This window comes from Triturus cristatus, chromosome 3_2 (assembly GCF_964204655.1).
Source record: "Triturus cristatus chromosome 3_2, aTriCri1.1, whole genome shotgun sequence".
Taxonomy (NCBI): Eukaryota; Metazoa; Chordata; class Amphibia; order Caudata; family Salamandridae; genus Triturus; species Triturus cristatus.
In genome coordinates this window covers 774,739,136-774,762,924 of record NC_140584.1, presented here as the reverse complement: position 1 = coordinate 774,762,924, position 23,789 = coordinate 774,739,136, and the positions used below count along the sequence as shown (strand labels likewise).

The 23,789-nt window shown below is 42.6% G+C and overlaps 1 protein-coding gene across 2 annotated transcripts in view; it reads left to right on the top strand.

Moving 5' to 3' along the window:
- LOC146858071 (uncharacterized) overlaps positions 1-23,789 on the top strand; it is a 499,452-nt gene that overhangs the window by 39,276 nt on the left and 436,387 nt on the right. Inside the window, exon 2 of one of the 2 annotated variants that reach the window (XM_085648840.1) lies at positions 10,369-10,490. The exons of the other annotated variant lie outside the window; for it this stretch is intronic. The gene's annotated coding sequence lies outside the window, so the exon portion shown is untranslated. The remainder of the gene's footprint in view (positions 1-10,368; positions 10,491-23,789) is intronic. 2 annotated transcript variants of the gene reach the window in all.

Below are 23,789 nucleotides of genomic sequence, written 5' to 3'. Positions count from 1 at the left end.
GTTGCTTCCTGCTCTGGTTGGCAAATTACAGTTCACATGCAATGAGAGGTGGTGGCGTAATGGCCAGAGCTGCCGACTTCGATTCTGGGGAGCCAGTTTCGAGGGCAGCATCGGCTAAAATGTATGTTTCCTTGTGTAACGTAACTCGTGCTCGTATAAAGCACTCTAGTACCTTTGGGTTGAGTTTGCGCTATATAAAACTAAAAACAAAAAAGCCGCCACCTAAAGAAAAAAACACTTGCGCATTAGAGAAAAAAAAGTCTCGCTGGAAAATGTAAATGCAGCATCCGTGAGGCTCAGTGCAAAATGTAAACGTGGCGTCTGTCACAGAAAAGTGATGCTTCTTTTAACAAGCCATCACCCAAAGAAACAAGCATGCAAAAAATGCAATAGGTCTCGCATTTGTTGGAGTTGGAGATGTTTTTTACTTGTGTGTTATGGTGTGTATTTATGTGGTATGTTGTGGAATTATGTAGGTTGGTTTGGATTAGATATTTGTGTAATTGTGTGGTGTGGAGGGGATTTGTGTATTGGAATTATGTGGCATAGTGTGCTGTGGACTTATGTGGATAGTAATTGTGGTATTGAGTGTACTGGAATTATGTGGAATGGGATTGTATGTTTTGGAGTGTAATTATGTGGAATGGTATTTTGTGTTGGCGAGTGGTATGTAGTGGAGTTTAATGATGTGGTGTGTTGTTGTGGGCTGCCTTCCATGGCACAGAAACACCTATAAATAATACTTTGCATATGGGCTGAATGTCCCAAACATGTGACTTGTTATAGCACTGTGGTGTGATCCCATCACTTGGTGGAAAGTGGCACTGCAAGTAGGGATAGAGGTGCTCTGGTAGAGACTTGTGGACCCGTTGGGGGGGTTTGGTCATAGTAGACGTGCATTGTTAGAAACGGTGGTCCTAGCAGTTGGCAGCATGGAGTGTTCTGCCTACTATCTTCCAGGATCAGGGATCACTCAATATCACAGGGTAAATCATTACTTTATTGCTGTTCACTGCTCCCAGCTTTCACCACCTCATTGCTTCTAACCTATCCACCACCTCCAGGCACAGCAAAATCCTGGACCCCATATCCGATATTACAGCAGACCACCCCACAAAAGAATACTGATCTATTGCAATATCTGGTTTGCAAACCAAATCTCCATCAGACCATAGCCATGCCAAATAACACAGCAGTGCTCAACTATGACCAAGTTGTCATAGGGATCATACATGGAGAAGGAGCTATCAGCCATCTCACTGATGAGATATTGTCCATTTTTTTTGTTTGCGCCTCTGCTGCATAAGCAGAGGCACAAACAAAAATGAAACCTCCGATGTCTTTATAAACAGTGGGAGAGAGCGGGAGACAAATACATACGGTAAACTAAAATAAATTTCCGTGCAGTTTAACAAAAAAATAAATGTACGCCATATGTGTATTGTTGCTGAGAAGCTGAATTTTAATATCAGCCTTAAAGACGTGTGAAAGTACACAAAATTATATTTATATATATATATATAACAACCAGGCGCTCTTCAGGTAGGAACAGAGTGCGAGAACGCTCCGGGGAAGACTTGAACAGGCTTTAATGATTTACACGCTCAGTGTGCAGAGTCCAAAGAAACGCTCGGCAGACGCGTTTCTGCTTTAAAATAGCTTCATCAGTGCCCGTTTCTCTGGCTAATCTCTTTCCTGGGGGTCACTTCAATTATAGGTGTCCACTGTGACCACTTCCTGTCAGATGGTTTCTTGCCCCTCCTCCGCCATCAGGACTGCTAGCCACCTCGCATTCTCCTCCCAGACAGCTGCATTTTGGGTGATGAAGTCCTCTGTGGGAGCCCATACAGTTACGGGGCTTCTCATACACCATGTGATGTCCCAATCAGATTGGCAGTTGACTTCCCACTTCAAGCAGTCGCCCGCAGTGATATCCAGTCCATTCCGGTCTCCCCTTATCAGGCAATAGAGTAATGCCTCCTCTCTCCCCATGAGCCAAATACCTCCTCGTGGAAATGTATAGCACCGGGGGGGCGACACGCTCCAATCCAAAGTTGCAGGTGTCCCACGTAGCACCAAAACGAAAGGGCGTCTCGCTTGCCAGTACCTGCTGACTGGCCAAACACAACAACCAGGCTCTCTTCAGGTAGGAACAGAGTGCGAGACCGCTCCGGGGAAGACTTGAACAGGCTTTAATGATTTACAAGGAAAGAGTAAACTGTTTCCTACGAACATACAAATCTTTAACTAGCAAAAAATGGGCAGAACAACGAGCAATTTGCTTTACTTCTTCAATCTGATAAAATTTGATTTTTAAAGATTCAATGCCATCTCTTTTTTGATAATTGACAAATTCAACCACTTTTCCCATTGTTCCATTTACGAAACCTTTTTCCACATTCAAATTACGCTGTAAAATGACCCGAAAATTTACATATACATTTTTTTCTAAACTAGCAGTTTTAGATATTGATTTTTCTAAAGAATCCAATTTTGTTTGTAATTTTTCTGTTAAAATAGAAACTCCTTCATGCTCTATTTTGTCAATGGCTTCCATTTTTATTATTTGTTCGTTTTCAAGCTTTGAAAGTTCTTCATTGCATGTAGAACACTCTTGTAGTGTCGGCATTAGGCAGATTACAGATTTTTTTCCTGCAATTTTCTTGTATATTTTTTCAGGAACTATATTTTCATTTGCAAACACGGTAGTGAGTAGCCGACTTTCCAAAGCTTGTTTGCCATGTTCTGTCAATACTCCAATTCTTGTATCTTGAAGAATAGTTCCATAATCTATATCATTTGCCTGTCTCATATTTTTAGTTAGTTCTTTGTATTCAAAATATGACCAAATATTAACGTTTCCAATGCTTCCCATAGACCTTCTGGTGTCTTCATGCTGAAGTGTTTTAAATACTGGTTGTCCTTTTACAGGAGTGAGTTGAAGTAGATCACAAAAAACTATAACATGTTTTCCTCCAATTAACACATCATATTCTGTTTTTAAAATTTGCTGCAATCTTAAATGCACAAAGGCAAGCATTAAGTTTGAGACCATGCTCACCTCATCAAGAATTAGAAGTTTCATTTTCTTTAGCACTCTTGAAACTTCATAACGAGCTTCTCCAGATAGCTTGTGATATTCCAATTTACTTTCATGCTCTACAGGTAGCATAAGTAAACAATGCAATGTAATTCCTTTAATGTTGGAGCAGTTACAACACAAGACAAATCAGAGTCCATTGTTTTCTGTAGATAACTGGTCAAAACTTTAAGAAACATTTTCCTGTACCAGCTTGACCACTGACATTCAGATAGGTTGAGATGATGTGCATGTACATTCTTTCTTTTCGTGAAGAAAACCATGGTCGATCTGTTCTTTCACTTGCTGCTATATTTCTTTCTGTTCAACATTTAGTTGCTCTTCCAAGATTCCCAAGTCAATCATATCTTCTTGAGCTTGATGCATTGCTGTTTCCACTTCACTCATGGCGATGGCTGCTTCATTTTCAAGAATTGGTTGTCTTAGAGGATCCTGACTCAGTGCAGCAGAACTTTGACTATCTTGAGAACTGTCTCTAGCAATCTCAGCTGCAATAGTAGCTTCTTGATCAATTTCTTCATTCAACATTTTGAGATAATTTGCAAAAACTGTGCAATGCTATCTTTACATGCATTGAAAGAATCTTCATAGCACTCAAATTCCAGTTCTGCGCGCCAAGGTTTGAAGAGTTGTAAAAGTGCCAAATAGTAAAATTCTCTTTTATCAGGAGTATCACAGGTCAGTTTCCTATGATTAATCAAATTTCCTTTTGTATGTTTCCCCAAACATCATTCTGAAACAATCCCTGCATATTTTCCTTCATTTATATTCTCTGTAGTATTTGTCTTAAAACTGTAATATTGCAGTACTTCATAGAGGCATATGTTCTCAAGATGAGGACTTCTATTTGGATAGTATGTATCCAAACATGTTTGTTTTGAGTATATCTGTGTTTTCCGGTTCATTTAATTCTAAATATTCAATTTCCTCGATAGGTTTAAGTACTCGATTTCGCGTTGCAACAAGACCTAGACTAACCCCAAAAATGCCTCTTGACTTTGAATATAAACTTGCAGACGATAACCGATCCGAACATTCGTATGATCCAATTTCTCGATGTGACCGCATCTTCAAGCTAAAGCTGTACAATTTCTTACTGAGAGTCTTCTCGTGGGAAATTTCTTCCCATATTTCTTTCAACTCCGTCTTTTCTGATTTTGTTATGTATGATGTTACATACTGAGCCACAGCAATGGAATTATCCACAACATACTGGATATCCATATTAGCATTCCACATTGACGGAATAACTGGATTATAATCATTTATAGACTTCGATTCTTCACTTCTTCTCAAATCGTTCGTATTTTTGGGAGATTTTCTAGTGATGGTATGTCTCACCGCTGACATGAAACTGTTCACTCTTCCTTTGGTTATTACTGTACGTGGAAATCCAAAACGACATTTGGTATAAAACTTTTACTTCAGCTTGTATTTCCGTCGAACGTATTTCCCACATCGATGACTTTGGAATCGTAACACTTGTTGCCTTAATATGTTTTCTTCTGTTCTTTTAGGTATAGCACATGTAACATAATCTTCAATAAAAGATAAAACGGTGTCATCCGAATCAGTTCCAAATTTGGGTGCATCCTTGATCCATATAATCATATTAATATGAGGAGCACCTCTAGCTTGATACTCCTTTCTCCCAAAAAAATCAATAACCTCTCCAAGAGGAGGATTCTTTTTGTTGCAGATAAGACATCATAGCTTCAAACCTATGATTGAAATATCTGCATACATTAATAGGATCCAAAGAACACAATTCTCCAGGAGTTTTGAATTCAATGTTTTGAATGTTTGAATTTGCTTCTCGAAGAAATTGAAGTAAATCATCCCATGCGTATTCAGCACAGCTTAGGGTAAGAAACCACGTTGGAGTTCCTAAATTCCTTAACATGCATTTAAGTTCTCCATGACAACGATACCAATACTCGTTAGTACCACGCTGACATGTCATCAAATTAATCAGTTGAGATTCCAAATGATCATCTTTCTGATGTACTTTTTCCCTAAATTTCTTTGCAGAAACATTTCGAAGATGTTCTCCTGTTTATAATATATGGTTGACTGCATATGAAAGTCCAGACAAGTCACTCTCAAACAAAAAATGAAATATATATGGGATACATTGTCGAAATCTAGGATCTGCTGCATACAATCTTGTTGTCCGATATTCTGATGCAGGAATCTGTATTGATCGATCGTCATATCGTCCACCTTTTCCAGTTGGGAAAAGCTGGGGAAAACAACGAGCTTCCAAAGTCTTTTCCCAAACACTTAAGGGATTCCCCTTCGCTTTCGTCATTTGGAATAATTCAATAGTATTCCCCAACACTTCTTTAGAATGTAAAGGATGTACACTATAATGTTCATAAATTTCTTCAGTTTTCGACATGTCCACTTTCTTAATCTGACCACTTGACATTTCGCTATCATCTCCGAAAAGTATTTCTTCTTCTTCAACATACACATTCTTTTACAGATCATTGTTTTTTTATAAGATACAATGTTGCCTTTTGCACTTTCCTGACATCCACTAATTCCTGCCAAATTTTCTTACTCTTAGTAGGAACACCATTCTCTAGAATAATTAATGGTTCACTTTCTTCTTTATCTACACCAATAGTTTCAATATTTTTCTTTAAATCTAGAGGTAAATATACAGCTCTTCCATTTAATCCTCTCTGTAAATGTGAGGGAGGCAATTTACCTGTTTTAGGCTCCATACGAACAATAGCCTGAAACTGGTGCACAGTTTGAATCAGAATACACTCATACGTGTTTAAATCCATCAGTTCTTGAGGAATATCTACCAACTCCAGATCATTATGCACAGCTCTTCCTGGCATTTTATTATCCTCTAATTTGTTATAACCATATTTACAAATATGTTGATTAGTACCCAAATCAAATCAATCCTATACCAACAAATAAGTAGCAAATTCCTTCCACTTATCATTATTTTGGTTTTCACTTTTTAAATACAGATCACCAGTCCTAGTTTGATTCTTATAGTGAGTTCGTCGACAACATATACATGTATAATTTGGCCTTTCACACGAAATTACCTTAAACTTTGAAACTTCTTCTTCAAATTTCTCTGTAGTAATCTTCTCCACGTTTTCTTAAAAGCCTACTTCTATCAATGTCTCACTTTGTCTACTCTCTTCTTCAGGACCAAAGTGACGAAACTATTTCAACACAAACTTTTTTTACATCGGATACTGATCCATGCACAAGTGCACTGTTTAATTCATTTAAAAATATTGCTGGACTTTTTGCGTAATACAATCTTCTGACTAACTTCCACGTTTGAGAATGATGCACTGCTAACATTCTAAAATGATGAAAAACACTTTGACATACTTTTCTAGAAAGACAAGTCAGATAATGACCTTGCAAACCAATATTTTTTCTCCCTCTGCAAGGATCTAGACCTTGCAACATCTTAATCTTTTGTTTAAGACTTTTTTTTTTTACTATAAACCCGTAAGAAATTCCGAGAAATATCAATAGATTCCGGACGTATACTGCATATGCTACTACAATCCCAAGTATAACTGGGGCTTTAGTACGTCTCCCTAGAATTAGTTCCTCTACATTTCTAGGAACCATTTTTTCTTTTTCAATTGGACAACCGTTTTTAACCTTATAAGCATGACCACTGGGATCCACTGCATGCAACAATCTATTGGTTTGAAAATAACTCTTCATTAAGAAAAGGCTCTGAACTTGAACTGTGTTTCCATTCACCCCAAAAAACAAATAACACTCCTTTTTGTTGTTGTTTCCTTGTTTCTGTTTTTTTAGTCATGGTGACTTTTGTTGTAATGATGATGAACACAATCTGTTTGGAAAAAATATATATAATATGAAAATAAATCTATAAAATAATTTATTGTATTAAACAAATATCTTCTACATAATAAAATATGCATGTTTTGCTTAGAAATTACAACCCATTTTCTGGAATACAGAGATAGTAGTTTGAAAAATGAAGGACAAAATAAGTAGTGTTTGTGTTTAGAGGACTGCACGAATACTGGATAGGTGTTTGTAATGATGTATTACTACCAGGGTCATTGCATAAGTACATACATACTGACTGAATGATTAGAGTACTGCAACAAAAGAGAATGCTGCATTTATAAATACCTAGGTTTTGGTACAGTGATTACATAAAGACATAGTTCTGTTAAGATGATTGCAGGAGTGGACGGAGAATGAGAGGCTGATTGGGGCACTACATGAATACTACCTATTTTATTGCAAGGATGATTGAGTAGTCTGCTAGTGGTTAGAGCCCTACATAGATTGTGTACACTTCATTGTAGTACTGCTTATCTTAATGCCTGAGTCACTCTACAAGTGCATGGATACTGACTGGATATTTACACCGCTGGTAGTTGACTTCAGGGAGAGTTTATAAGTACTTGTGTGTTGGCACAGAGAATCGATAAAAACATGCTTCTGTTAGGATGACTCCAGGAGTGGACAGAGAGTGACAGTCTGATTGGGCACTACATGAATACTACCTGGCTTATTGCAAGGGTGAATCTGTACTCTGCTGGGGGTTACAGACCTGCATACATTGCACACATTTCCCTGTAGCAGTATGTGTCTTAATGCTGGAGGCTTTCTACAGGTGTATAGAAACTGACTAGATAGTGAAAGTGCTGGTAGTTTACAGAAGAGTGCGTTTTTAAGTGCTTCTGTGTTGGCACAGCGATTACATAAGGACATGCTTTTATCAGGATAATTGCAGGAATGAAAAGAGACTAATAGACTGATTGTAGCACTGCATAAATACTATTGAGTTTATTGCAAGGGTGAATCAGTAGTATACTGGGGGTTACAGGCCTACATACATTGTGCACATTTCACTGTACCACTATGGGTCTTGATGCCTGAGACATTCTACCAGTGTATGCACAGTGACTAGATACTGAGAGGGCTGGTAGTTGACAGGAGGGTGAGTTTTTAACTGATTCTGTATTGGAACAGTAATTAGAACTACATGCTTCTGTTAGGTTGATTGCAGGAGTGGACAGAGACTGATACTCTGATTGGACACTGCATAAATACTACGTGGCTTATTGCAAGGCTGATTCAGAAGTCTGCTGGGGATTACAGGCCTGCATACATTGCGCACATTTCACTGTAGCACCATGTGTCTTAATGCCTGAGGCATTCAAAAAGGTGTATGGACACTGTCTAGATACTGAGAGTGCTATGAGTTAACAGAAGAGTGAGTTTTTAAGTACTTGTGTGTTGGCACAGACAGTAAATAAGGACATGGTTCTGTCAGGATAATTGCAGGACTGGATAGAGAGTGGCAGGTTAATTGGGGCACTCCTACTACCTGGCTTATAGCAAGGGTGAATCAGTACTCTGTTGGGGGTTAGGGGCCTGCATACACTGCACACATTTAAGTGTAGCACTATGTGTCTCAATGCCTTATGCATTCTACAGGTGTATGGAGACTGACTAGATAGTGAGAGTGCTGGTAGTTGACAGGCGAGTGAGTTTTTAAGTGCTTGTATGTTAGCACAGCGATTGGATAAGGACATGCTTTTGTCAGGATAATTGCAGGAGTGGACAGAGACTGATAGGCTAATTGGGGCACTGCATACATACTACCTGGTTATTGAAAGGGTTAATCAGGAGTCTGCTGGGGGTTACAGACCTGCATACATTGCGCACATTTCACTGTAGCACTATGTCTTAATGCCTGAGGCATTCTACAGGTGTATGGACAATGACTAGATAGTGACAGTGCTGGTAGTTGACAGAGTAAGTTTTCAAGTGCCTTTGTTTCAGCACAGAGAGTAGATACAGACATAGTGCTGTCAGGAAGATAAGAGCAGTGGACAGAGACTAACAGTGTGATTGCTTATCTGCATGGCTACTGTATGGATTTTTACAGGAGTGACTCATTAGTGTGCTGGAGGTGAAGGTACCACATAGGTTGTGCACATTTACTTATATACTAACTACAAAATTAGACATTATAGAACCACAAAATCACTTGTCATAGACTTATAAAATCACATTTACACCATGTGTGCAATCCTCTAATCTATCAGATACCTCACATTAATTCATACAAATATAAATATAATGTAAACAAATCCCTGACTCCTGACATACCAACTACTACATACCAGAAAGAAATAAAATGTACTGACTTTCTTTGCAGCTACATAGTGTCTTTTAAATCTACAAATATGCAACTTCATCAAACTGTACCTCTCAACAGACTTAATGAAGAAGAGTAATAAATAACACTTTTTTTATAAGGATTTTTTTAAACTGCACAAACTGTACCAACTAATAAAAGATTCATAATTATTAACAGCTTGTATGATCATTTTACAAAGAGCACAATTGTACCTCATTTTACCACTCTATCTATAATAATGCAATACTTTTGAACTTCACCTTTTTACACAGAAGAAATAATCATGCCTAATAAACTACACCTTATATAAATATTTGAGAAAATACACCTTCTCATTACTTATTTAACCAATTAATAGTAAATAAAAGCCTTCATTCAACTATATCTTCTAACACACTTAAATAGATTACTGTCCATAATGCTTTTTAAGCAAACTTCAAGTACAATAAAAATAATCCCAATATACATCTGGGCATTTTATAATGCATTTCAAACACAGTTTCATAAAAGTTTTTTTTTTTTTTTAAATTAACCTCAAAAATATGTAACTCACCTTTAAATAAATCTGTTGAATGCAGAATCTCACACATTCAGTCAGGATTTTCTTTTTCACACAGAGAATGTAGATCAACAGACTCTGCAAGGTTGAACAAGTATTGGCAAACTATCCCTCAATTTTTCAACACATATAGACATAAGCAACAAATGGCATTGCTTCCTAGTGTTTTTCAAATTGGAAAACGATTTTCCATTGGTCACAGAGCATAATACTTCTCAACTGACATCTTCACCCCTTGTCCTTAATGTCAGTCTCCATAGCAACAGGTCATGCAACACTCAACTTAGCTGCCATGTCACAAGTTCACCACACAGTGTTGCAAATGACAATAGCAGGCGTGGTTGGCTTTGCAATGCTTGACCTTATCCTTTATGCTGTACCTTGCCAGCATATGTTAATAACCAATAAGAAACATGCTTTGTAAACAAAGTAAAATGCACCCTATATTTGAATGTAGAGTGTTCTTAAACAGCCAATCAAATCTCTACTTTCTTAAAAACAGCATCTTGTCTACCATTTTAGATCGATTTTATTCTTCCACCTGCGTACCTCAGCTGCATACATCGTCTGATTACCTACAGAAATCCCTTCAAGATGCGTTCTGTGTGGATTATTGGACACAGCTATATTTTCTGGTGCTAAAGGTATGCTGAAAGCAGAGGTATTGACAAAGACCTAGCTTTGCAAAATGTAGACATTAAATGGATTGGACAGAGAGAAATAAAGTGGCACCAATTGATGCCATTGGTTAAATCCTTTTTGCATCTCTGACCACCTGACCTCATGATTGTGCACTGTGATGGCAATGACCTAAGCACATTGGGTTCGCTCTGGAAATGCTAATGAAGGACACCTTTGCAGAATTGATGTTGCTTTTCCCCCTAACTTCCTTTGTGTACTCTAACATATGCCAAAGACAGAAACGGAACAGGTCCACTCAATTTTGTCCACAGATTGAGAAAGCAAGAAAAAATGTCAATAAAGCTGTTTCTGCTTATCTCAGAGACCATAGTATGGGGTCCATTTACAACAACAATCTGCGTTTTAATATGGATGGCATATACAGAAGAGATGGTGTACATTTCACAGATGAGGTAAACTGAGTCCCCCGGGGGCCATATAACACGTTTGGGCCCGTGCGGGAGCCCCAATGCCCCCACGGTCCCTGCGGCTCCCCCCGACCTTCGGGAGCCGGCATAGCTTTTCGCGCTAGGAGTCGTGTACCCCTCGCGTGCACACTATGGGCCGTGTTGAATGCCGCGCTAGGTGCACGACTCCGTATTTTCCCGTAAAGAAAACTATGGCTCTTACCATTAATTTCTATTAGCCCCGGGGCCCCCATAACACGTTGGGGACTGTGGGGGGAGCCCCAATACCGCCATGGTCCTGCCGACGCCCCGCGACCTTCAGGAACTGGCATAGCTTTTCGCGCTAGGAGTCGCGTACCCCTTGCGTGCACACTAGGAGCCGCGCTGAGCACCACGCTAGGTACGCGACTCCGTATTTTCCCGTTTAAAAAAAAACATGGCTCTTACCATTAATTTCTATTCGGCCCGGGAACCCTATCCCCCGGGGCCCACATAACATGTTGGGGACCGTGGGGGGAGCCCCAATGCCCCCACGGTCCCGCCGGCTCCCCGCATCCTACGGGAGCCAGCATTGCTTTTCCACATGGGGAGCTGCTAACCTGCAGCTCCCCATGTGGAAAAGCAATCTACTTTGCTTCATTGAAGCGAGAGCAGGTTTCCCTGCTCTCGCTTCAATGAAGCAAATCTGTTTGCAATGACCGGTCGGGAGCCGCGAGGCTCCCAACCGGTTATTGCAAACAGTGTCCCGGGGTGGGCACCCCGGGACACTGCAGGAGACTGTCCTGGGGGTGGCGGTCCCCAGGGCCACCACAGGCTCCAGGAGGGGGGCCACGCGGTCCCCCTCTAAAATCTGTAGAAAGCCCCGGGTAGGTGGTGGTCCCCGGGGCTCGGGGGTCCTTAAAAGACCCCCTTATTTCCATCTTTGTGCCCTGGGGAGGTGGTGGTCCCCGGGGCGTGTGGGGGGGGGGGCTTGAACCCCCCCCACACTTTTATTTTTATTTTATAACAAAAATGAAGCCCCGGGGGGTGGCAGTCCCCGGGGCTGCGGGGTTCCCCCTGGGCCCCCGCAAACACTATTTAGAAATGCCCCTGGGACTTGCCTACCCGGGGGCTAATTAATAACGAAGCGCAGGAGTGTGCGCTTCGTTTTTTTCATTTAAGCGGCTGGATCTGTGCACCCTGCGCATATTCGCCTGATTTTTCAACAACAAAAAAATCTTTTTTTTACCCTGGCAGTCCTTGTGGGACCCCCTAAGCACACCTAGAGGGTCAGGGTGTTTCTACCCTGCCCCCTTTTCCTGAATTCCAAATTTTTCTGTTTTTTTCTGCCTCTGTTCTACAGAGGCACAAAATGACTGCCAACACTTCCTGGTTTGGAGTGTTGACAGCCAATTAACATGAAGCTCGTGATCAGGAGGGTGCGCGCAGGGTGCGCAGATCCTCCGCTGCCATAGATATCACTATCTTTATTTCTCAAACTACTGAATGGATTTGCACCATATTTAAACAAGCATTGGCATAGCCAATAGGTCTCGCTTTTGGGCCCTTATAAGTATTTAGTTATGCAGCACAATATCCTTGGTGCAACAAGATTAACTGTTGCATGGTTAAATACTTATAAGGTCCCAAAGGCGAGACCTATTGGCTATGCCAATGCTTGTCTCACTTAGTACTCATACCAATCCACATTTCTCTCCCTTTCCACTGCCCCTTAAGCCCCTCTCATGCGCCTTGCTTGTCCTTGAATGTATTTTAACATTATATTCTAGCATGATATTGGTGAAATCTGAAGCTCACCCCTCACCCCACAACCCCCCAATCTAACTGACTTAAGCTTCACCCCTGCAAATGTTTTTAGCGAAAAATCTGTCTGTATTCTATTTTCCTAAAGCACAAGGAATTTACGTAAATAGAGGTATTGCCATATGTGATATGTAAATATACATATACAATTGATACATTGGGCATATGAGAGACAGTGGGAAAAATATACACCCAACTCAGTCAATCATATTGCCTTGAACATAGGCCATAGCTCTACATATGTTTGTAAAAAATTCCTACTCTGGCCCAGCATCAGTTAGCATTTGCATGACCGCATCAAGTATACCGACATATCTCTACCGTTGGACTTATGCTTGACTTTTTACTTTAAAAAATCTGCATTTTAGCGACTGCTATGATGTGGTACAAATATCTGAGGTCAAGGCAAAACAAGCATTGTCAAAGCCATTTGGTATGGCTTTTGCAAGATTGCAATTTTCTTCAAGCATATGCAATAGAAATTAAAAACACAAAGTAAAAAAGTCGCTTTCTACTGGGATGTTCTTTCAAAGAAAAGAAATTAAAAAATAAACCTTCACATTGCTTAGCCCACCATCCCTCGTACTCAAGCGCACTATTAGGTGAATGTGCACGTTATCAGGAAAAAAGCTGTTACTCAAATTCCATTAAGCAAGAGTCGAAGTAAACTGACCCATTGGCCCATGATGTATACTGAGGGTTTAAGTTAAAATCTGAATGCCACTTGAATAGACCAATAGATGACGTAGACTGAAGCAAAAACTCTCTCTATATATATATATATATATATATATATATATATATATATATATAGAGTTCCCCACAGATGCTGTTGTTTTCCTGCCGCTTGCCAGTGATCAAGGAATGAGAATTCCGAAACGCGTTTGGCTTTACTTGTGGGGCCAATGATGGAACTTTTATCCTGCTGCAGTCTGCAATAAAGAGGCGATTCAACTCTCCGTGTGGGCTTCTTCATGAAGGGAACCTTTGTTGTTGGATGGATATATATATATATATATATATATATATATATATATATATATATATATATATATATATATATATATATATATATATATATATATATTCGTTATACACACACAAGCTAGGCATCACCAAATGAGGTCCTGGAGAGGTAAACGGCTGATGAGAATATGGAAGAGGGAGGGTGCAGGAGACGGAGAGAAGGAGGTGGTCACTGGAAGTTAGTACACCTGAATGGAGGAGGAGAGAGGCATGCAACAGAGAGCCCTAGTACACAGATGCAGAGGAAGAGGGGGGGTAGGAAGGGCCAGAGACCCCAATAGGAAGAAGTAAATACAATCCAGTAAAATGCACAGAGAGGAAGAGTTAGGAGGAGACATGCAGTGGTTGAAAATAGAAATCTAGAGGAACGATGGGACAAGAAGGTGTGACAGTGACCTATCGGTCTCAAACAATATGTCAACAGGCAAAAAGAGCACTCGTGCGTAGCAAAATGCGGCATCCCACAACAATATGATTTGTCTCTAAATTAGATTGAATGAATAGCCATGAGCAGACTCGCTTTACTACTGAACCTTTGATTTGATTGTGCCAAAGCCTAATTTGTGGTCTGGAGGTGAGTAGCGGGTTAATGCCTGCGAATGGCCACCAAAAAGAGTCATGTGATTGAAGTAAAAACAAATAGACGGCCAAAAGATTTGTCCGTCAGTTCTGGAGGCTCCAGCATTCCTGTACACGAATCCTGTACTAAGGAAAAAATAAATATAAACATAAAGGACCCGCTCGGCCCCGCTGGGTTACCCGATGAGGTTTCTGTTTTTCCGCCGCCAGCCTCTCACCCCGGCTTTGTCAATGCGGACTCTCCCCGCTGGTCATTTCCACATTAAGTAATGGTTACACGTTGGACCGCACCGGAGGCACCCGAGGGAGATGGCAACAGGAGGACGCAGCACCGCCTGGGGTCCGTAACTAAGACTGCCGGAGTATTTAATAAAAACTGTAACTTTGCAAATTATTGCGCACCACTGGCCAGCGTGTCATATAAAATGAAACCTCGGGAGTTAAGCGAGCCACATTGTTCCCAAACCTATGCCTGCCTGATACATGTAAACCATGTCAGAACAGAGCTGGCGACCGTAAAGAGAAAGGTTCATAGTGAGAAGGAACGTTCGGCAACGTGCAGTGCAAACATGTTTTTAACAAGCCGTGGGAGGGGTCTGCATCTGAAAGCCAGCAAACAACATTCCAAACTCGAGGCGAGGTAATCTGAAGAAAATAAAAGTGCACTGCAACTAATGTTAACACGCATAACATACCGTCCTCCTCCTGTGCCCAACAGCGGACATGGACTGATGGGAGGAGAATTGGGCTGAAAGGGTGGGGGAGGAGTTGAAGCAGCGACGGAGTGTGTGGGACGCACAAATTCAGCCCGGTGACTGACGAGGAGGGAGGGAAAGAAGGGAGGGGGTAGTGAGAGGGAGGGAGGCGGTAGTGGGTGGAAAAACAACCTTTTGTTAAGAGCCTCTTGTTGCGCGTATGCTGCATTTAAAACAAAACAAGCCCAGCGGAGCGTGGCGCGCGCGCTTGGCGGGGGTGCGCATTCCAGGCGGGGGAGCGGACCCTTTGAAGTGCGCTGCCAAACGGATTGCATGGCGGCACGATGCGCGTGATTGTGCGCGTGCTAGCCATTCAATCCGCTTTTTGGGAGCACTTTTAAAACCCCCTTACAATAGTCTCGCTTTGCGATCGCTTACGCGATAGCAAGGCGAGACCTAAAAAGCAGGGCAAAATAAGCATATATGGATTCACCTGTAGCATCTGGCCTGCTGCTTTTGCTCGTCTTCTGTGTTTTATGGTGGTGTTCAGTTTGACATTTCAGACAGGTTTGCATTGTAATTGTGAACAAGGAGTTACTGAATAGACAAGTTGGTTAATGTGCCGGGACTCTGTGATAGTATGGATAAGCTAGATTTAAGATGAATATTTATCAATAAGAGATGCTAAAGTTTGCTGCTGTGTTATTGACTAGTTGGATTCAAGTGTATCAGCTGCTTCAGTCCCTTCTCTGTCTTTCTGCGATTATGGCTGGCATTTTTCCTGTATCTTTAGGTTAAGTCTACCAGACAGTTCAGGCTGTCTTGTTGCAAATGACTTGGGCTTCCACAACTTCAAGGGATTACAGCCCGCCCATTGCTTACTATTGGTTGGCTTTATTGTCCTTCTCATTTGCTTGCTTTTTATCCAGTGGCTTTCCTTGCCCTAGTTTGTCCTGCCCTTGAATAATTTTCTTCCTTTGATCACTTTTATGGATTTTTCTTTTTAGGTCTCGCCTGATCCAGCGCATGCACTGGTCTGGCCGAGACATTTAGTAGCTGCTTTGTAAAGTGCTACCGAAGCGGCCACCAGCTTATTTACCTTGTACTGGGGGCCATTATTCACGTGTCTCAGCTATCAAAAGCAGCCCACACACCCTCTGGCTGCTTTCCATACAGCACACATCTCACTGACTGCGGCTACTTCCGTCCTTCCTACTAGCTTGCAGAGATTTGAAGATGTGAGCTTGCCCTCTTTCGAAGGGCTAAAATCCACTTCTAGAGCCAACAGAGGGTCACAGGGAAGTTAGGTTTCTTGTATAGTGTTTTGCTTCCACCTTGATGTACCTTACAGTTGAAGCATGACATCTGGGTCCCACCAAAGACTAAAAACGCATCTGCAGTTGCTGAAATTTCTTTACGAGATTTATGCTTTTGACTCACAAAAGTGATAATGTTTTTTAAATAATGACATTGTGGTGGCCTCTTATTTGACTCATTGATGTTATAAAAGAAATTAACGTTTTCAAATGAAATATTACATCCTCAACTGAATATGAATTTGTTTTGATTATGGGGTGAAATAAAGTGGCATGGGGGTTATCAAAGGAAATGCATATTTTTGACTGCGTAACACTGGGAGATATCATCACTCAGGATAATTTTGAGGTTGTATCGGGGTGGTCAGCATAATATAGTGATTGGTAGTGTACTCTCTATGTGCATGGTTGGCATGAAATACCCAGAGCATGTCATTTTTTCAGCGCCTAACTGCTGCGAAAGGGCTTGGCAGCAGGATACCACGCCCTTTGCCTCAAACTCATTCTCTCATCCTAGCTCAGCAACTACATTATTTTGATGCAACACTTCATACAGGACGCATTACATTCTATGGTTTGGCTTGCTTGTAGGTCACCCCGATTTAGGGGGGAAAAATGAAACGAGGTAGGTAGAATTAGAGTGATTCACCCAAGATCACACAATTTGTTTAAATATAAAGATCCAAATTACAATTCATGTTTCCTAGTTCTACGCTCTATGTTACTTTCACTGGACCTCACCTTCCCCATGTGTTGTGACGCTAATTTCATCTGTTTTAGGATCGCCATGCATCATATTTATGATGATTACCTTGTGTGCATAATATTTTGCAGTGTGCAATTGAATTAATCAACTTGTTATTTAGCTTTGACCTCCCGGATCAATGGGACCATTGCATATTTTAAATGGCAAACGGACGTCGCACATAAGGGGTGCTGTTTACAAATGCAGAAATGCCATTACAAAATGTCATGGGTCAAGACGAATGAATGCACATGTAGGAGGGAGCGTCCACGGAAAAAGTGGCTCAGGGGGACTTTCTCCAAAAAAGTGAAGTTGTGGCGCCAAGTGCCATGCGATTTCCGCATGGCCGACTGCAGCGGGGAGTTCACCGCCAGTCACTCGGTGGGAACCATACTGTTCTTTTGTTGGTTTCAGAGACACCTTTTGTTGGCTGTGCGTGCAGGGGCCAGCATTTTATTGGTTCCAATCGTCACCCGACCCTGGCTTGCAGGCATCACGTTTCAAGTCCAAACCTGGCGCATAAAGTGTTTACTCGTCACTGGAATTAAAGGTGTCCTGCTTGGCCCTTCTTAATTGAACCCATAATTGCTTCAGGGAAAGGCTCTATACTTGCTCCAAGACCTTTGTCAGTGGCTCAGGTTACGTCTGCGTCACCAAACAATCATTGGAAACCCTACGACTGTATCGGACTCCTTTCAGTCTCCCACCCGTACATTCACTTTCCAAGCACCCCGGGACAATGGTGGCCGCTTCATTGCAATGCTATAGGTCTCGCACCTACGAGACTTCCAGCCATTAGCATTCTAAATGACAATGCCTTTCATTTATGTGTTAATTTTCAAAACAGTTTAATCAAAGGCATTGTCATTTCCAATGTCAACAGCTTAAACTCTCCCAAAAGCGAGACCTATTGCATTGCAAATGCTTGTTAAGTTTGTAGCTGATCCAATACTAAGAAATACATTTCTTTCCAGAAAAACACTCACCTTTCAGGCTTTCTCTGGCGGTGTTTGAAGGCAGAACAGAGTACTGTTGAAAGATATTCCATGAGATCAAGCCAAAGTATTGGTCAAACTCTTTAAGAGATTCGCTAGAGCTTACTCAAAGGGCGTATGAATGCTCAAGTGCAATCTTGGAAGTGACGCATGGTGCAGTGAATGATTTGCCCACCAAATGCACTAACGTACATGCTGTGACACAATTTGCAATGTTATCAAGTGGTGGCTGCCACACTGCTCCATTAGAAGGCATCATCTGTGTACAAAGACTGAAGACCACGCTGAATGATTATAAGTGAAGTTTAAGCCTGCTTTAATATTGAAGAATAAAACGGGTTGCCGGCTTCACAATAACGTACTACTTACTTTTATAAAAAAACATTTGACTTGATGGCAAAGATCTACTCTTTTTGCCTCCTGCTTGGCCAAACTGCTTTATCATTTTACTTGCATCAGAAAAATATCAAACAAACATTCTTGCTGAATTCCATTTCCTCCAAATTTTAATGAACGTTCAATCACACGACGAGATAGGGCATTCATGACGCTTTGAAGCTAGTGCATTGGAAATGATTTCTAAAGAACACAGGAAAATTCATAATAATAAATAAGCTTAAAAAAAAACGTTGCATAATTCTTTTTATTTTTTATTTTTTTGTTTTAATCTTATTTCCTGATCTCTCAATCCACTGATTGGCCTTAAAAATTTGTTTTCTGGATTTGTGGAAAATCAAGAACTACGGGTCCATGTGTTCGTCAATGCTCCCTGGGAGGCCTCTCACAGATGTTTAGCTTTGCTTCTCCTGTTGCGACTGGTGTAGGGTGGCTGATGTAATGGTACAGTCGCCAAAGTACAAGCAACCACTTATAAGCCCTGTCTTCCGATAGAAATGTAGTTTATGCAAAGTGTTTTTGCATTTACAGGTCTCTTTATGAACCAGACCTCTATGTGATACAATCATGACCATTTGAAAAGAGCATGGATGTTATCGAAAAAACAAATGTAGCTAGTAAGGGAGGGTAACCTGGTAAGGGTTTCGCTGTATCTGCTTCTGCAAAAGATGGAGGCAATGTGGGAGCCCGTTTAAAAGGTTAGTTAGCATGACAAATGTTTAGTCTCTGCCAGGGCAGTCTGAAGTGAGGCCAGGACTATGCATGGCCAGGTGTGAAATGGGGTGTAACTATGCACTATTGTTTACAAAACATTAGCACATTCTGGCCGGCTCCAGCCAGCCCTGAGCCCCAGCGGCTGGCAGGCAGACAACCCCAAAAACCGAAGTGTTTCTAAATATCGCGATTCCTCGTTGTTGTAACGGCAATAAAGAAAGTATGGCGATTTTCAAAATGTAGAGTAAACAGCATTTCGCCGATGGCCTCCTGGGGAGGACCTTTAAACAAACAGCAGGCCAACGGTGCAAGATGGAAACGTGAGGTTTTATGGGAAACGGGGCTGTCTGTCTGCTTCACAAGGCCAGGCCCCTAAATTAAAGTTTAAGTCTGGTTCTTTGTGCAGATCACTGGGAACAATTAAGCTGCACTGCTGCATTTCCTGGGATGTTAACTCTACCTTCAGCAAGAAAAGCAAGCATTGAAAGCGTGCGTCATGCGATCACTCTGAAAGCAAAAATGATCGCGATCACGCACAAGTTTTCAAAGTGCTGCTGAAGGCTAGCGGTTCGCGCGAGCACGGTTGCGTGAACGCAAGCGCGGTTGCGTGAACGCAAGCGCTAGGCCTGCCAGCAGCACTTTGAAAACTCACATACAAAATTTCTCTCCGAGCCAGCGCATGCGCTGGGCTCAGCGAGACCTAAAGGTCGCTTTCTGAGCCAAGCCTCTTTTTGCCAAATTTGGTGTAATTCCGTTCAGCAGTTTTTGCTATAACAGTGTCTGAAGTTTCCTATGGGGAAAATGTTTTTTTCACCACTATTTTTTGAATTTCTCCGAAACTACTGAACGGATTTACACCATTTAAAAAAAAAAAAAAAAAGAAATTAAAAAAAGGCGCTTTCTGAACCAAGGGCTACCTTTTTGCCAAATCTGGTGTAATTCCGTTCAGCAGTTCAGGCTGCAGCCGTGTCTAAAATTTCCTATGGGAAATAACTTTTGGGGGGGGGGAAAGAGCTTTGGGACCCCCCTTTTTTCTCAGCCCCCACTTGGGGAATCACCCCCCAACTTTCAGGATAGGACCTGACCGGAACGGGCCATTAGTTTTGAAAGTTTTGCGAAGATTCGTCAAACGGCGCCAAAGTTATTCACAATAGAATGTTACGATTTTCCTATAGATAATAGGTCCTAACTATAACTACCTACTGGCGACCGCTAGTAGGTAATGTGTATGTGTGTGTATATGTGTGTATGTATGTGTGTCTATATATATTCACTGAAAAAACCACAGGTTTCAGGGACGTTCTAGTTAGTTGGACATTTTAAAACCAGAGAAATTCGGGCGTTCTAGTTAGTTCAGTTAACTATAACTCGCGCACCCACAGTGCACTGCTGATGATGTCGCATATTACATCATTCATGACCTGGTCAGTGACATCATTGATTTTTTTTTTTTGAATTTTTTTATTAGGGTTTTGTATACAATATTCCATAATATACATCAAATATTTCACCGATGAACCACCTTTTGTATCATTGTAAAGTATCGTTCTTGTTTACAAAGGGCGATTGCACTAGTTGTTTAGTCCCCGGAACCCCTTGACATAGCTTAGATCGTAAATCTACTACTGGTTTGTTCCAGTGGACTGTAGTGTGTTCTGTTGCGACTGTACCGATGTGTCACATGATAGATAGGGTTAGCACGTTCTCCCCGCTCCTGTCTGTGTACCGCTTCCCCTATAATGTACGTGATCACCTATTCCGTTTAGCGAATATATCGGCTTTAGAACTGCCGATGGAAATGTAACTATGAACCGTGGGAAGGAGAGGAAAAAAGAAAAAGGGGGGGGGGAAATGAATTAGAGGAACAGGAGGGGGGGTACATATATGGTGGGCAAGGATAATCGGTCGTGGTGGGTGGTGTGCTGACTGATTGCATGTCCGTTGGAGTTGGATGCGTCCTGGGGTGATCTTGGGGGGGAATTGAGCCGTCGTAGGGGCGAGCGATAAACTTGGGGGGCCTCGTCTATCTCTCCTTATTGGTTCTTCTACTTGCCTATTGTACCGCTATCATTGGGTCCTGTGCGGTGGGGGATAGGGAGGGGGTGTGGGGTGGGGGCTGCGTCATTTCCTGTGTTTCCCCATCTGCCCGTTCCTGCTTGAAGTGAATTAGGAGCGGCGCCCATTTAATGGATATTGGATGTTTACTTGTGCCCTTTACCTCTTCCTTTCGTAGTGTCTCTTCCTCTACTGCCCCCCACTTGAGTAGTGCCCCCGCCCAAGCTGCCTCCGAGGGCCCAGTAGGGGCCCTCGAATGCATAGCTATATTCTTCTTTGCTAAGAGAATGGCGAGGGATGCAAATTTCCATTGTAATTTTGCAGTTTTCTTTTTCTGGGAGATCCCCAGAGCGCACGCCTCCAACGTGGAGATGTCCGGGAGATTGACCGTTGTTCGGAGTGCATGGTGTACCCTGTCCCAGTACCGTTGTAAGGAGGGGCAGGCCCAAAACATGTGTTTAAAGTCTGCTTCTGGTGCCTGACAGCGGGGGCACGTGAATTGCGTATCGGGGTAAAACCGGTGAAGCTTATCCGGTGTAAGATACGCTCGATGCAGGATATTGAACTGTATGTTTATGAATCGCGCGTTCCTGGATACCTTTTTGGGAAATTCCAGAGCTTGGCACCATTCCGTGTCATGGAATGCGCGGCCCGCGTCGTCCTCCCACGCCCTACGGAGCCCATCCAGGGATACATCCGTCAATTCCCGAATCGCTTTGTAATGCCACGTGATTAGGTGTCTACCTGTCCCCATGTGCAGTATCGTGTGTAACACTGGATGTGTCGGGGGTTCCCCGTCCCGAAGGTTCCAGTGTTAGCTACCACTGTCTAAGATTTGTCTGTGCCGTAGAAACTGTCCGCGCGGGAGGTCGTACCATTCGACCATCTGGGCATAGGTCTTCAGTTGTCCTTCGTGAAACAACGCCTCCATCTCTGTTACGTCGTGATCGGTCCATACCCGGAGGGCTCCCGCGGTGTAGTACCATCTCTTCCGAGGGAATCCCACCAAGTGGAGCAAAGGAGAGTATAATGGTCGTCCCCTCGACATACGGTGTATCCGCATCATACATCTGCGGGCTACAGAAACCTGTAGCGGGTGCGTGCGTGTCGGTTTAGTACCTGGCAATAGCATTCGTCTGATAGCGGGGAGGGGTATCCTGCCACCCTCAGTTATCGTCTCTCCCACGTGCCTCTCTGCCGTCCAGTGGGACAGCCATTGGAGCTGTGCCGCGAGGAAATATGATTCGAAGGATGGAGCTCCCAGACCTCCGCCCATCGTAGGCAGATATAACATGCGCAGCGCCACTCTATGGCGTTCGCTGCCCCAAATCAGAGCTGTTAGCAACGCTTCTAGCTCCCGAAAAAAGGAGCGCGGCGGGATTATCGGGAGATTTGCAAAGTAATATAGCATTCTCAATACCATGATGATTTTGCTATGGCTACACGCCCAATGGGTGCCAATGGCAGCGTCTTCCAGAAGCCTACCGCCGGTCGTAAACTCGCTAACGCTCTGCGATGGTTGCCCTCAAAGGTCCTTGGGGGAGTGGTAAACCCGCACTCCCAAATATCTGGGGGCCGTCGCGTCCCATGTCAGCGTCTGGGCGCCCATTGTGATTTCCAAGGGCGCCATTTGGGTGCCTAGAGGGAAGATCGATGATTTCCTCCAGTTTACTTTAAGTCCTGAGGCCTCCCTGAACTCTTGTAACGTTGTCCATATTGGGGTGAGATCGTCCGAGATGTCACGAACATACCAGGAGGTCCTCCGCGTATATTGACATGCAATGGGTTGTATCCGCTATGGGAATCCCCCATGCCTACCCCTCCCATCGCAATCTTATGGCCAAGGGTTCCATCGCTAGAGCGAAAAGGAGAGGGGAAAGGGGGCCGATATGAGTTTGCCGACACGCATCCTGGAGGTGAGGCCTCTATATAGGAGCTGGGTATACGTCATGAGCGTGGGACCGACTTCTATGCACTGGAGGACTGCGAACAGATAGGGCCACAATAGGGTGTCGAACGCCTTCTCCAGATCTAGAATCGGGCATGCTGCTCGTGGGAATCTGTCTTTTGCCTGGTCTTGGATATGAAATAATCTACGTAAATTATGTGAGGTATTGCGTCGAGGAACAAACCCACACTGGTCAGGGTGCTCTAATGCCGGAAGAATTTGACTGTATCGATCTGCTAAGATTTTCCCCAGAATCTTGCAGTCTGTGTCAGAATTTGACTGTATCGATCTGCTAAGATTTTCCCCAGAATCTTGCAGTCTGTGTTTCAGAGCGTTATCGGCCTGTAGGAAGCAGGGAGTGTGGGATCTCTGTGTGGCTTCAGGAAGGTCACTAGGATCGATGTCCGCAGTGATTCCGGGAGTATCTTTCTGGCTAATGCCTCCTCGTAAATGGAAGCCAGTCGGGGCGCCAGCTGGGCCACGAATGTGCTATAGTACTCAAGTGGAAAGCCGTCGTCGGTGACATCATTGATGACATCACAGATGACATTACTGATATCACAGATGTCATCTCAAATGACAT